Here is a 15,517-nt window from a genome sequence, read left to right on the forward strand (position 1 = left end):
GGTTTAGGCTGTGTGCTTATGCAAAGAGGAAAAGTGATTGCTTATGCCTCAAGACAGCTGAAAGCACACAAGGTCAACTATACCACACATGACTTGGAACTAGGAGTCGTAGTCTTTGCATTGAAGATTTGGAGACATTATCTCTACGAAACCAAGTGCACAATCTTCACTAATCACAAGAGCCTGCAGCATATCTTTGATCAGAAGGACTTGAACATGAGGCAACGGAGATGGGTAGAACTACTCAGTGATTATGAGTGCAAAATCTGTTACCATCCCGGAAAGGCCAATGTGGTAGTAGATGCCCTTAGCCGAAAGGAAAGTGCAGGCCACAAAGTGAAGAACCAAACGATGACTATCCATTCCAACTTACCCATGCAAATCCGAGAAGTCCAGTTGGAAGCCCTCAAACCCGAGAACGTGTTGATTGAAACCTTGAGGGGAATGGATAAGAAACTTGAGATCAAAGGTGACAGAGTCTATTGTTTCATGGATCGGATCTGGATTGCAAAGTCCGGAGGATTCAGGGAAATTGTCATGGAAGAGGCACACAAAACCAAATACTCTGTTCACCCGGGTTCTGACAAGATGTACCTGGATCTCAAGAAACAATATTGGTGGCCAAACATGAAAGCTGAGATAGCTACGTTCGTGGGTAAGTGTCTAACTTGCGCCAAGGTTAAAGTTGAGCACCAGAAACCCTCAGGTCTGCTCCAACAGCCTGAGATACCCGAATGGAAATGGGAGATGATTACCATGAATTTCATCACCTTACTACCCAAGTGTCCTAGTGGGTACGATACCATTTGGGTAATTGTCGATCGTTTGACAAAATCCGCTCACTTTATTCCGATCAAAGAATCATACAAGATGGAAAGACTCACGTGAATCTATATCCAGGAGGTAGTCCGACTGCACGGTGTACCTGCATCCATTATCTCTGATCGAGATAGCAGGTTTACCTCCAGATTCTGGCAATCCCTTCAGAAAGCCCTTGGAACCAAACTAGATATGAGCACGGCGTATCATCCTCAGACCGATAGACAGAGTGAGAGAACAATCCAAACCCTGGAGGACATGCTTAGGGCATGTGTCATTGACTTTGGAAAGTCGTGGGACACACATCTATCTTTGATCGAATTCTCATACAACAACAGTTACCACACCAACATTAGGGTTGCTCCGTTTGAAGCCCTATACGGTCGTAAGTGCAGATCCCCTCTGTGCTGGGCCGAGGTGGGGGATACACAATTAGCCAAGAGTTGAGTCCCCGACAGTGCTCTCACTGGTCCTGAAATGATCCGCGAAACCACCGAAAAGATCATTGAAATCCGAAACCGATTGAAAGCTTCACGAGATCGCCAAAAGAGTTACGCTGATAACCGTCGGAAATCTCTAGAATTCCAGGTTGGAGACCGTGTTCTATTGAAAGTCTCGCCCTGGAAAAGCACTGTACGTTTTGGTAAACGTGGAAAATTTAACCCTAGATACATCGGACCCTTCGAGATCCTCTCCAGGATCGGTCCGGTTGCCTATAAACTTCGTTTACCTCACGAACTCAGTAACATTCATCCTGTCTTCCATGTCTCAAATCTCAAAAAGTGCCTATCCGATGAAACCCTAGTGATTCCCATAGACAAGATCGAGATCAATGAAAACCTCAACTTTCTGGAGGAACCGATCGAAATCATGGATCGAGAAGTCAAACGTACAAAGCAAAGTCGCATCCCGTTAGTGAAGGTTCGTTGGAATGACAAGCGGGTACCAGAATTCACTTGGGAGCGGGAAGACTCAATGAAGCAAAAGTATCCACAACTCTTTGTAGATCCATGATTTGTATCTTGTCTCGTATTTTAACAACCCAAAATTCCGTACCACTTCTTGTAACTCTTTCGTAGTTCAATTCAAGCAACCAATCGTCGTTTTCAAATTCGATTCCGATTTTCTTGTTTAATTAAGTCATTAATTTGTATTGATCTAAAATGACTTAATGGGTGTCTTAATACATTTAGAAATCATTTTAATACCCCATATTAGTGATCGGAATATTTCTAGAATTTACCATATCGAGTTACGACAACCTATCGGGTACGACCAAAATCCTCACCTAACGTCGGTATAGGGTAGAATTCCACCGTGTCCAAAACTTAGACACTATATAATGTGTTCTAAGCCTTCATTTGAAGCTTTTGGCTTCATCTCACTACTCTCTCTCTAACCTCTCTCCTCACTCTAAATTAAGGTCCAAAATCAAAGATTTAAGGCTCCAAATCATAGAGGTAACCTTCCTAGCTTGTTATTCAACCTCTTAGGCCTTCAAATCTGTGTTCAAAATGTGAAATAGGACCTGGAACATGTGTTTACGGCCAAGGAGTAAGCTTGGGCCGTAAACACACAAAAATGGGGTTTTTGAGCCATTTAACCCTTCCAAATCATTGTTGGGACTTAAATACGACTTTGAGGCTTACAAACCTGGACTTGGAACACCCTAAACTTGCATTTTGAGGGAAAAAAGAGAGTTTACGGCCAAGGCATGTGCTTGGGCCGTAAACTCCTCAAACATGGGGGATAAACTCATTTTTACATGTTAGAATGCCTTGAAACTTAACCAATAGCCTTGTGGTAAATCCTAGAACCATCTAAAAATAGTTTGGGGACCTTAAACACATCAAATACCCTACATATGAGAGTTTACAGCCATAGAACATACTCCTGGGCCGTAAACTCCTAAAAGTATGCTAAATGGTGCCCTAAATTCATAACAAGGCTTGGAAAATTAACTAGAATCACATGTGATTGTTCCTTATACCTCAAATTAATCATTCTTGACCATGGGCGAGTTTACGGCCATAAACTCCAAGTTTACAGCCGTGAACTCCCTTCTAAGTGGTATAAGTTCCAGTAATCCATTCCAAGGCATTTTAGAAATTCATTCCAACAATCCCAATGTCCAAACAAGCCATTAAAAACTCAAAATCACACCAACATGAGTTTACGGTCGTAAACTCATGTATGTGTGTATTTTGTGGCTGTAAACTCCCTTAAATGTTTACTCTTGGGGAGTAAACTCAAATCCCGAGTCCCTAGTGCCATTACACGTCCGAAGATGTCACCCGGGTCACTCCAAACGCTCGTTTTGAGGTGTTTAACCTCATTGGAGTGTAATGTTCCATATAATTAGTGATTGTAAATCTAATTAGATATGTATGGACATTATTACATTATACATAGGGACATCGCCAGTAATCAAGCCCCGAACCAACATCTAGTGCCCTAAACCGTCGCATTCCCGACTCTGGTGAGTTCAAACCCCTACCCTTTTTCACTGTTTTCACTGTTTTCAGGGGGGAACACAAGCAAAGTACAAGGGATTACTTGTACTCAAAACATGTTTTCAAATGTGTGTTTCACATTATTATATGCTTTTAACACTGATTACTTCAACTGATAACCATTTGAACATGCAGATCACGTAACATATATTTGTGAAATGGGTTTTAAACTGTTATGTTTTACATATATTTCACAAATGGCTTTCCACATTTTATCAGTTAAAAGCATGGTATTAGAATATTTGAACATAAAACCTGTACACTGTTTTGTCCTCGGTAACACTCCACATAAATACGCGAGTGGAGGACTATCATATTATTACTAGTAAATTTGTTAATCTTGTATGATTGGAGACACGTCCTCGGCGAACACTCCACAGAGATACGCGAGTGGAGGACTACACCCGTAACCAGAATCTCTAGGATTTAGAGAGCGTGACTTGAGTGTATAGATCTATACGGGGTTGACTACCCCACACCTGGCTGCTAGCTACAGCCGAACCGGTATGGTTCAAGGGTGACGAAAGTCATAAGGATGTGGACCACTTATTGCCACAGGTTTAGTCCATCGTATGGTTATGGAACTCGCAATTAGGATAACAGAGATTTACTTATAGTAATAATGAACAACTTTATACAAATTCACAAGATAACCAGGTTTCGATATACATCTTTCACATTGGAAACCAACATTCAGGAAAGTATGGGACTTTCCTGGGGAAACATTGAACATAACCACGTATTCGGAAAAACATCTTTTACATACGGCAATCAACAATCAGGAAAGTATGGGACTTTCCTGGGAAACCTTGTACATAACGAGGTCTAACAGGAATACATCTTTTACATTGATAACTAACATTCAGGAAAGTATGGGATTTTCCTGGGGAAACGTTTACATAACCAGAAAGGATAACAAACCGGATAACTTTACATCTTTCACAATTGATAACATACAAATCAGGAATGTATGGGACTTTCCTGGGAATACATTGGTAAATAACCAGAATAGTATGTCAAACCAGATAACCTAACTGTACATTTTCACAAAAGTAAACATGTTTTTCAGTGTACAACTTTACTTTACATGTTGGGAAACGATAACAAACCCTTTTTAAGAAAATATGGGATTTTTTTGGTGTGCGTAACATTTCAGAAACAGAAAGGAAACTTGAACATTTCACAAACAAAAACTGCTTATGAACTCACAAGCGTTATGCTGATTTTCAAACTGCTTGTGTTCTCAGGTCAGCGATAGAACAGGTACCCGAAGATCCTTTTTGTCTGAAGATGGAGTTCTCAGAAGACCCGTTTCATTTTGTTCATATATATATATATATATATATATATATATATATATATATATATATATATATATATATATATATATATATATATATGTCACACCCTGCTATAGCAGAAACGCAAGGTATGACAGCGATAACGGTTTCATTGCAAAAGATAAAGATACATCACCATAGCAGTATTTAAAGTTTACAACCCATAGCTTAAAAAGAAACAAAGTACAAGTTTTTCCAAAATAACATTGTTCAAAATATAACTTCATAATAGCTTCAACACGATGCAGCATGCTCTATGATGATGAATCTTTACATCCACTTACTAATTATTTCCTGAAAAAGCATGTAAAACGAGCGTCAACTATGAAAATAGTTGGTGAGTTCACAAGTTTATAAAATCGAGCGTACAACAAGGCTCTTCGTAAATACAAGTACATTGCTTTAATGATAAACAAGTTGATTGCTATTAATGAATACAAGTTTATTGCTATAACGAGAAACGAGTTTGTATGTGTACGAGCAAACAATGAGTCTCAACCAAACCTATGACTGAAGCCCTATCGAGATCTATGCTTATCGTTCCATAGATGAATATGGTATCATGCACTCCAGCGATTCGGGCGAGTGAGGAGTTGTCAATTCCTAATAGCGCTATCCATAATGACCATTGGCTCAAAGAGTTAAAGGTTAGAGATAAGGGAAGGGCCTTAGTATGATAAGTTCTCATTTTCCGTGTTGCATAAACATACATAAAGATACATAGCAATACAATAGCAATCAAGTTTGATAATAAACAATTTAAATACATCATGCAAACAATAGTTTTTCTGGACATGCTTTTCCACCCCAAAACATAAAATCAGAAAATAGGGGAGTGCGTGAATACTCACGGTATTTCGTGTAGGCACAAGCGGTACTTCGGGATGCACCAACGTCTTACTACCGGGATCCTACGACATCAAACAGACACACTAGTGAGTTTCCATGTCGATATCTAATGCTAATATACTAAACTCTACATATAGGGAAATGCCAATTTATGTTTTTGTATTGGATTTTATATCAATTGATTACGCTTTTTCTGAAATATTGAAATTTTACAAGTCGTGCGATTAATTACAACTTTGGAAGGTTAATTTTCCAAATCTTAAGTCTCTATAACAACATAAATTCACGAAAAATAGCATTCGAGGGATAAAAATTCTCAAACTTTTTATTTAACTGTTATTACACAATACTAAGCTGGGAAAAATATAAAAGATATTTTTCAGTGGGTATTTCTATTTTTCCTTGTTTTATTCCTTTAAATAGTCATTAATTAAAGAAATTATATTAAACAGTTAAAATAAATCACCATAAATTTTTGTAACATCATTTACAGTATAAATAACCTGGAAAAATATCAAAAGTGGTTTTCATAATGTATAAACTGGTTTTGGGTATTTATGTGTATTTAAGTGTATTTTAATGCAATTAACTTTAGAAAATAAGAGAAAAATAGTTTACAGTAGAGAAAAATCCTTAAATATTTTATGTAACCTCCTACTGTATAATATGATATCCTGGTAAATTTTCATGAATTTTGGATAATCAGAACTATTTTTCCCATTTTTAGACCATTATAATTACCAAAAATTGGGAAAAATAGCTAGGCATGATGAAAAATCTTGAAATTATTTTCTGGAATCACCCATCACAGGTAAGGTATGCGAAAATTGTTAGATACAATTTTCACATCCTCTAAAGTGGTTTTTTAATTTATCATGCCGTAAACAAAATAAAATTAGAAATCATATGAAATAGTAACAAAAATTGCTGAAATTTGGTGAAGGGTTATTATTACTCATAAGAATCATCCATGAATTTATTTAGGATTTATTGACCTCTGGAAGTATTTTATATGATTTATGCCCTTGGTTTTAGCAATAATTCTAATAAATCAAAGAAATAACAAAAGCTCTTGAAATTTTCCAGATTTTCTCATGCATGCAAGGGCTTTCAAAAGAAAAAATGTTAAGAATGTATTCAGAAGAGAAATGAGGGTAATGATCCCAAACAATTTAAGAAAAGTTGCATGCAATAATGCATGAAGTGTAGATGTGGCTGAAGTTCATGAATTTGTGTAGCCCATTCAGTGAGGTTTTAAGCCATGAAATTTCGACCATCATTCACTAGGTATGTTAAGCTTCTAAGGTATTTTTCCTCAGATTTATGGTTGGGTTTAAGGCCATTGTTTAAGCAAGATAAAAATAGTGATCACAGAAAAAGAGCTGTATGCGCAACCATTTTGTAAAATCTTCCAAAAATCGGATATTTAATATTTTACAGTGAGACCAGTTGGGTTTGAAATTTAACTCGTGGAACTAACGAATACAAAATAAATATCACGATTTGGTTAAGAAATTACTGATTTATGGCCTTTCAAAGTCGAACAAAGTAATCTGGCAGATTTCATGTTTGTTTGTGTGCATTATTAGGGTATTTCAACAAGAACATCATGCATGCCTTTGGTAAAGTCCGATTTCTAACACATGCATGGAATGAATGAGCATCCAAGATGTACTAGAAATGGTTTAAATGCTTTTGGTCATGCATGAACATAAAAGAAATGGAGAAGAACATGAAATATTAGATTTTGGTGTCACATGATCATATGTGCATCTTTTTCACTCCTTGCATGGGTTTGATCCCGGATTTTCGCCATTTCAAACACATGAATTGTGTTATGGTGATAATCTACAAACCACAAGGGGAGAATAAAGATTTCTAGCCATGGAAAGGCATAGAATCCGAAAAGTAGAGAAGATTAAGAAGAAAAGAAGTTTAACCATGAAACTATGGAAGATGATGTTGTTGTTTACCTTGGTTTTGACCTTGAGAGAAGTAAGAACACTTCAAGGTCTTCAAAATCTCGAAATTTGGCAGAGGAATGAGAGAAATTTCGTGGTTTAGAGAGAGAGAGGAAGAGAGTTTGTGTGCTAGGAGGGTGGAATGTGAGAGAGTGAAGAGAGAAGAGGTAGAGTGAGGGAATGAGCTTAATGATTGAGTTTTGGGAAGAGAGAGGGAATGGGGAGGGGAGAATGGCCAGATTTTTTAGTGGATTAGGGCCTTCTCTCTCCTCAATTCAAATTTTATAAAAATCCCTCCTTAATTTTTATAAAACCCAAGAATTTTTATAAAATTTCTTCTTTATATAGTTCTTGATTTATTTAAAAATCTTTGTATTTAACCAATAGTTTATGATTAACACTTGATAATTTAATTTCTATTTCATTGATTATAATTCATAATTTGATTAATAAAAATTTGATATTAGGAAGTTTATAGCCAAATTTTATAAAGTTTTTAAGCTTTAAGATTTATAAATTTGGATTTTTGGCTCTTTAGGGTTTTTGGAATATTGTTTGATATTCAACAACATGTTGAAGTATAATTAGAATGCTTTAATTTATTTTTAGAGTTTTATACCCTATTTCAATTATAACAAAGCTTGAAGCTTTATTCTAATTATAGTATTGGCATTTCCTATTGTAGCTAAGCAACTTACTAGAATTGTAAGTATCAAGTATATTAGTCCTAGACCTTAGTTGGATCCTAGTTTATGCAAGATTTTTGACCTAATTTGTACTACTAGGTCATGGCATGTTGTGCATGAATGGTTTTTATAAAGATGCATGAGTCCGAGAATGACCTGAATTGACAGTTGTCACAGTATCCCCCACTTAAAAAGAATTTTGTCCCGAAATTCATTCTATGTCATCGTTTGTCGTCGCAAAGGAAAAGTTGTGGATACTTTTCCTTTATGAAGTCCTCGCGCTCCCAGGTGTACTCCGGCCCGCGTTTTGAGTTCCATCGAACTTTCACAATCGGGATCTTACTCCGCTTAAGTTGTTTTACCTCCCTGTCAAGGATTTCTATCGGTTCCTCAACAAAGTTCAGCTTATCATTGATCTTAATTTCCTCCAGGGGTACTATCAATGCTTCGTCGGCTAGACATTTCTTAAGGTTGGAGACGTGGAATGTGTCGTGAATGGCGCTTAACTCTTGGGGCAATTGAAGTTTATACGCCACCGGACCAATCCTTTCAATGATTTCGAAGGGTCCAACATATCTCGGGCTTAGTTTTCCTTTCTTACCAAAACGTACAAGCCCTTTCCAAGGCGACACTTTTAAAAGTACCTTGTCTCCTACTTGGAATTCTAATGGTTTTCGATGATTATCCGCATAACTTTTCTGACGATCTCTAGCAGTTTTAAGCCTATCCTTGATGATAGCAATCTTGTCAGATGTTTCCTGGATAAGTTCGAGTCTAGTCAACTGTCTGTCTCCGATTTCTGTCCAACATAAGGGCAAACGACACTTGCATCCATACAATGCTTCATATGGAGCACATTGGATACTCGTGTGGTAACTATTATTGTAGGAGAACTCAACTAGAGGCAAATGAGTATCCCAATTTCCTTTGAACTCAATGACACACGCTCGTAGCATGTCTTCCAATGTTTATATTGTTCTCTCTGTCTGCCCATTTGTCTGAGGGTGGTAAGTTGTGCTCAAATCTATCTTGGTTCCTAGTGCCTTCTGTAACATCCACCAAAATCGTGATTTAAAACGACTATCTCTATCAGAAATGATAGATAGGGGTACACCATGCAGAGAAACAATTATGTCGATGTAGATTTGGGCCAATTTTTCCATTTTGAAATCTTCTCGAATGAGGAGAAAGTGAGCAGATTTCGTCAGTCGATCCACTATGACCTAAATTGAGTCATGACCTTTAGCAGTTCTAGGGAGTTTGGTAACAAAGTCCATAGATATTTGCTCCCATTTCCATTGGGGAATTTCAGGTTGTTGCAACAGGCCGGATGGTTTTTGATGTTCAGCTTTGACTATTGAGCATGTCATACACTTCCCAACATACAAGGCAATATCCTTTTTCATTCCAGGCCACCAATAGTACTCTTTAAGATCCTTGTACATCTTATCCGCTCCAGGGTGGATTGAGTATTTAGATCGATGAGACTCCTCTAGTACCATGTCTCTCAGGTTGTTAACCCTTGGAATCCAGACCCTGTCCTTAAAATAACGAACTCCATCAGGTTTGGTTTCAAATCTCTCTTCTAAACCATGTAAAGTCTCGCCTGGAAGATTTTCCTTGTATAACGCTTTCTCCTGGGCATCAATGATTTGAGATTTCAAGCTTGTCTGAATTACCATTCCCAAAGCTCTCACACGGGAAGGTTTCACTCTTTCTTTCCTGCTAAGTGCATCGGCTACTACGTTAGCCTTTCCTGGGTGATATCGTATCTCACAATCATAATCACTAAACAACTCTACCCATTTTCTCTGCCGCATGTTTAACATTTTCTAATCTAGGATATGCTGAAGGCTTTTGTGATCGGTATAAATGGTGCACTTGGTTCCGTACAAATAATGCCTCCATATCTAAAGGGCGAAAACTATTGCTCCAAGTTCTAGATCATGGGTGGTATAATTCTTCTCAAGCGGTTTGAGTTGTCTGGAAGCGTACGCAATAACTTTCTCTTTTTGCATTAACACACATCCTAACCCTTGATGAGACGCATCACAATACACCACAAAGTTTTCTGATCCTTCTGGTAAAGCCAGAATTGGTGCATTGCACAGCTTGTTTTTCAGGATTTGAAACGCCTCTTCATGTTTCTCTTCCCAGAGAAATTTTCTATCCTTTTGGGTCAAAGATGTTAATGGTTGAGCAATCCTAGAGAAATTCTCAATGAAGCGTCTGTAGTACCCAGCTAATCCTAAGAATTGTCGTATTTCTGTCGGGGTTTTGGGGGCCTCCCATTTCTTGATTGCCTCAATCTTAGCTGGATCTACATGAATTCCTCTTTTGCCGATCACATGACCAAGAAATGTACTTCCCAAATCCAAAATTCACACTTAGTGAACTTGGCATACAATTTCTGCTCCTTCAACAGCTCCAACACTAGCTTCAGATGTCTATTGTGATCTTCTTTGGTCCGCGAGTAAACAAGTATGTCATCAATAAATACAATTACAAACTTGTCTAGGTATGGTCTACAGACCTTGTTCATCAAATCCATGAATACAACAGGTGCGTTCGTTAGTCCAAAAGGCATGACTAAGAATTCATAATGTCAATAACGGGTTCTAAATGCTGTTTTGTGAATGTCCTCTTCGTGAATTCTTAGTTGATGATACCCTGACCGAAGGTCGATTTTTAAGAAGTAGGAAGCGCCCTGCAACTGATCGAATAAGTCATCTATTCTAGGGAGGGGATATCGATTCTTGATTGTCAACTTGTTCAGTTCTCTGTAATCAATGCACATTCGGAACGAACCATCTTTCTTTTTGACGAATAACACTGGGGCTCCCCACGGTGATGAACTTGGTCGAATAAACCCTTTGTCTAGAAGTTCTTGAAGTTGTCCGGATAGTTCTTGCATCTCGGATGGTGCAAGGCGATAGGGTGCTCTTGCTACCGGTGCCGCTCCGGGAATTAAGTCTATCCGAAATTCGACCTGTCTATAAGGGGGTAGACTGGGCAATTCATCCAGAAACACTTCGGGATAGTTTTGAACCACCGGAATCTCCTTGAGTTGCTTAACTTCAGGTTCTCTCTCTAGCACGTGAGCCATGAATTCAATACAATTCTTCTTCAGGTACTTGTGAATCTTCATGCTTGATACTATGTTTAAACTTCTTCCTGGCTTCTCACCATGTATGATAAGGGTTTCTCCATTAGGAAGAGGCACTCTAATGACTTTCTCGTAACAACCAATGTCCGCTCTGTTTTTGGATAACCAATCCATCCCTACTATCACATCAAAACTACCTAGCTCTATAGGAATTAGGTCAATGCTAAAGAGTTTATCAGATAAATTCAAAGTACAACCAGGAATTATATCACTAGCCCTAATTTCACATCCATCAGCAAGTTCAATAGCATAAGCATTCCTCATCTTAACCGATTTCAAGCCAATTAACGGTCTAAATGCTAAAGAAACAAAACTCCTATCTGCTCCTGCATCGAATATTACTGATGCAAAATGGTTGTTCAGGAGAAACATACCTGTTATCACTTCAGGGTTCTGATGAGCTTCTTCTGCACCAATCACAAAGGCTACACCTCTTGGTCGTCCAACTTGATTTCCTTGGATGTTTTGCCTGGCTTGGCCTTGTCCATTGTTACCAGGTCCATTGTTCAGTTTGGGCCATGCTCTACGGAGATGATCAGTACTCCCGCACTCGTAACATGCCCTTTTTCCCTCCTTATTCATCTTACAATACTTCGAGTAATGGCCTGTTTGCTTACAGTTTTGGCACACTGGGCAAGCTCCCTTGTGATGGAAGTTACACTTATTGCACTTCGGAAGCGGTCCTGAGTACTGCTTTCGCTCCTGCACTTCCCGTTCTTGAGTTTTCACTGGTTCTTGCTCCTAGGCTCTTACCATAAAGTTTCTTGAGACTTTCTGCTTCCTCCCTGACTTGCCTCCATACTTCTTCTCTCCCTGATCTGCTGGCTTCCTCTTGCTACTAGAGCTTTCCTTTGTTGGTGCTCCCATCCTTATCACATCATTGGTTAGTCGATTTGCTAGGCTTACTGCACTCTAAATGGTAGTTGGGTTTGCTGAGGTAACCATTCCCCGAATCTCTAGTGCCAGACCCCAGATGTATCGATCTATCCGTTTCTCCTCAGGAGTAACCATGTGAGGTACCAGCTTTGCTAGTTCATGAAATCGAACTGTGTACTTCTCTATTTGTGTTCCAACCATAGAGTGGTTCCAGAATTCAGATTCAAGCTTCTGTAGTTCATCCTTGGGACAATACTCCTCTAGCAGCAGCTTCTTTAGGTCTTCCCAGGTTAGCTGGTATGCCGCTGTACGGCCTCGGGTTTGCACTAGGGTATTCCACCAGGTCAATGCCCTATCTTGGAGTAGGCAAGTTGCATACTCAACTTTGTTGCGCTCGAGGCATTTGCTAATGTGAAGGACCGACTCCATGCTGTCAATCCATTTCAGCAACCCGACCGCACCTTCCTTTCCATGGAACTCCTTAGGTCTACAGGCCATAAAGGACTTGTAGTTGCATTCTCTTTCATTGTTTCCCCGGTTTCCTCCACTACTTCCTTGGTTAGCATTAAGTCCTGCAGTCACTTGAGTAACAATGTTTGGAATTGCTTCCAAGAGTTGTTGTGCTACAACTTGAGCAACATCAGGTGTTTTGTTTTGTGGGCGCCCGCGACTAGGCCTTCCTGACATGGTTCTATGACACAAGAGAAGAAATACGTATAAATACATAAAATAATGTATAATATGTAGTTCACTACTATTTTGAAAACCGTAAGTGTTGTCAAATCATTGATTTGCATTAATACTAGGCATATAGATTTTTGAAGAAAAGAAAAGAAAATCTTTTTATTCAACCATTTATCAAATAATTTCTAGGGTTTGACCTCATAGTAAAAGTTTTCAAACATAAAATAAAATTCTTCATTACCATTCGAAATAACTTTAAAACCAAACCAGTACATCAATCCCAAAATAAAGTTTTAAATGTTTTTCCCAAAAGACACCCAACATGGGTTTTCATTTCATGACAATATAAAATAAAATACTGAAATCAGAACCAGAAGCCAATCGCTATCCCAACAAGAAGCAGCAACACCACAATCAGTAATAGCCCACCAAACATATAATATGTTGTCATCGCATGACCTGCCTCTCGTCTAGCAGCACTAGCAGTGTCAGTAGCCTCCATCGAATGCTGAAACAGGATTTCCATCCCTGTCATCACTTCGTTCAACACCTCCTGTTGCCCGGCTATTACAGCAAGACTGTGATGTAGATCCGCTGCCATCGAATGCATCATCCGGGACTCCTCTGGGGTCATACCTGGCTGCCTGACAGGTATCCCTATGACTCGCTATGGTGGCGGTGCTCTCGGTCCTGCAACGCTGGGTCCTACCTCGCTAGGTCCTGCCGTGCCAAGTCCTGCTGTGCTGGCGGGTATCCTTCCTAGAATGGGAACACTCTTCCTCGCCGTCCTCCGAATGCGAAGTCCATAAAGCGGTGGTTGTGGCAACACCGATGTAGGTGATGCCTCGCGTCGTTGACTCGGGGCGTTGTCATTGCTAATCTCCACCGAGTTCCCAGTATCTTCTGTATCTTCTGATGGGTCTTCTTCTACCGAGGCGGGGGGATTACATCTAGGGATAACAATGACGTAGCCGGACTCATCGGCTAAGGCGGTAGCGCGGGAAGATGACGATATTGACATAGTGGACTGTGACATAGTTTCAATGAGATATGAAATAAATGACAATGCATGCCTATAATATGCAATGCTTACACACACCAAAATTAACCATTTTGAATTTTTGAAATCAAGTTTTCTCAAATATTTTTTTTGAACATATTCCCATTATAATTAGCTCAAGCTTTGTATAAATCTTTCCTTAATTAAACATAGGTGATCAGGCTATGTTTAATTGAGGTCCAATGATACAACTCCCGACCTAATTATACTAGTAATATGTTTGATGTAAAAAGAATTTCTTTGTAAGTTTTAGTTATAGGTTGTGTTTTCTTAAAGAAAAACCGATGTTCTCTATAACTTTAGCTCTGATACCATTTCTGTCACACCCCACTAAAGCGGAAACGCAAGGTATGACAGCGATAACGGTTTCATTGCAAAAGATAAAGATACATCACCATAGCAGTATTTAAAGTTTACAACCCATAGCTTAAAAAGAAACAAAGTACAAGTTTTTCCAAAATAACATTGTTCAAAATATAACTTCATAATAGCTTCAACACGATGCAGCATGCTCTATGATGATGAATCTTTACATCCACTTACTAATTATTTCCTGAAAAAGCATGTAAAACGAGCGTCAACTATGAAAATAGTTGGTGAGTTCACAAGTTTATAAAATCGAGCGTACAACAAGGCTCTTCGTAAATACAAGTACATTGCTTTAATGATAAACAAGTTGATTGCTATTAATGAATACAAGTTTATTGCTATAACGAGAAACGAGTTTGTATGTGTACGAGCAAACAATGAGTCTCAACCAAACCTATGACTGAAGCCCTATCGAGATCTATGCTTATCGTTCCGTAGATGAATATGGTATCATGCACTCCAGCGATTCGGGCGAGTGAGGAGTTGTCAATTCCTAATAGCGCTATCCATAATGACCATTGGCTCAAAGAGTTAAAGGTTAGAGATAAGGGAAGGGCCTTAGTACGATAAGTTCTCATTTTCCGTGTTGCATAAACATACATAAAGATACATAGCAATACAATAGCAATCAAGTTTGATAATAAACAATTTAAATACATCATGCAAACAATAGTTTTTCTGGACATGCTTTTCCACCCCAAAACATAAAATCCGAAAATAGGGGAATGCATGAATACTCACGGTATTTCGTGTAGGCACAAGCGGTACTTCGGGATGCACCAACGTCTTACTACCGGGATCCTACGACATCAAACAGACACACTAGTGAGTTTCCATGTCGATATCTAATGCTAATATACTAAACTCTACATATAGGGAAATGCCAATTTATGTTTTTGTATTGGATTTTATATCAATTGATTACACTTTTTCTGAAATATTGAAATTTTACAAGTCGTGCGATTAATTACAACTTTAGAAGGTTAATTTTCCAAATCTTAAGTCTCTATAACAACATAAATTCACGAAAAATAGCATTCGAGGGATAAAAATTCTCAAACTTTTTATTTAACTGTTATTACACAATACTAAGCTGGGAAAAATATAAAAGATATTTTTCAGTGGGTATTTCTATTTTTCCTTGTTTTATTCCTTTAAATAGTCATTAATTAAAGAAATAATATTAAACAGTTA

Source organism: Lactuca serriola, chromosome 2, assembly GCF_051521515.1.
Source record: "Lactuca serriola cultivar US96UC23 chromosome 2, Lser_US96UC23_V15, whole genome shotgun sequence".
Lineage (NCBI taxonomy): Eukaryota > Viridiplantae > Streptophyta > Magnoliopsida > Asterales > Asteraceae > Lactuca > Lactuca serriola.